The sequence below is a fragment of the Macrotis lagotis genome, chromosome 1, assembly GCF_037893015.1.
Source record: "Macrotis lagotis isolate mMagLag1 chromosome 1, bilby.v1.9.chrom.fasta, whole genome shotgun sequence".
In the NCBI taxonomy this organism is placed as follows: Eukaryota; Metazoa; Chordata; class Mammalia; order Peramelemorphia; family Peramelidae; genus Macrotis; species Macrotis lagotis.
In genome coordinates this window covers 599378082-599379523 of record NC_133658.1, presented here as the reverse complement: position 1 = coordinate 599379523, position 1442 = coordinate 599378082, and positions in this window count along the sequence as shown.

Here is a 1442-nt window from a genome sequence, read left to right as displayed (position 1 = left end):
TTGGGAGTATATCTGACAATTCAAACTCAGGAACTACATAAATATTATTATAAACCAGTTTTTATACAAATAAAATCAGATAATCAATTGGAGATATATTAGTTGGTCATGGGTAGGTACAATCAATATAACAAAAATGACAATTCTACCTAAACTAATCTACCTATTCAATAACATCCCAAAATATTATTTTATTGAGCTAGAAAAAATAATAACAGAATTCATTTGGGAGAACAAGTCAAGAATATCAAAGGAATTAATGAAAAAATGTAAAAGATAAAAGTTTAGTATCAGATTTTAGACTATATTATGAGGTGGTGATTATCAAAACTATTTTGTACTAAGAAACAGAAAGATAGATCAGTGGAACAGAACAGACATACAGTGTAAAATAGTAAATGGTTATATAACCTAAACTTTGACAAATGACAAAATTTAAGTTTTGGGAATAAAACTACACTATTTGGCAAAAAAATGATTTGGAAAACTGGAAAGCAGTCTGGCAGAAAATGGCTATGTCGGGAGCAGAGCCAAGATGGCGACAAGAGAGGATCCTCTCTTAGGTGCTCTCTCATAAAACTTATAAACTAAGGTCTCTAACTAAATTTCAAGAGACACAGAGGGACCCAATGAGGCAGTTCTCCTACTCAAGGTAACCTGGAAAAGAGCAGAAAGGCTCTGCTCCCTAGGGTTGGAGGGGCGGCCCACCAGAGGGGTGGTCCACCAAATCGAAAGAACTTCAGCCTCCCAGAGACAGCCCCAGGGCGCTGGGAGCTGCGGCTCACAGCTGAAGGGTAGTTTCCTGACCTATACTCCGGGAGCACCGGGCACAACTTGGGGGAATGGGGGGGACCTCTGCCAGAGGACGTGAAGCCCAGTCCTCAGGGCACACAGAAGGCAGTGTGGCCAAGGCAGTCCAGATCCAGGAAACAATCAGGCAGAGCCAGTAAGCAGGACCTCCCAGGGCATGAGCCCATTGAACCTAGGGAGGGGAGTGAAGAGAGACTGCTGGAGGTCTGCCCTGGAACAGGATGCTGGGGTTCTGACCACATTCAGATCCTGATAGCAGTCTAGGCACCCCCCCATAGAACAGCAGATGGAAAAAGAGATAAGAAAGCTCTCTGAGGAAAACAAATCCTTCAGACAAAGAATAGAACTCAGGGAGGTTGCTGAATTTACGAGAAACCAGGACTCAATACTTCAAAACCAAAAGAATGAAAAATTAGAAGAAAATGTGAAACATCTCATTGAAAAAACAACTGATATTTAGGAAAGATAATTTAATTTAATTTAATTTAATTTAGGAAAGATAATGTAAAAATTATTGGAATACCTGAAAGTCATGATCAGGAAAAGAGCCTTGACATCATTTTCAAAGAATTACTACAGGAAAATTGCCCTGATATCCTAGAAGGGCTTGGAATATAATATACTGGAAGGCA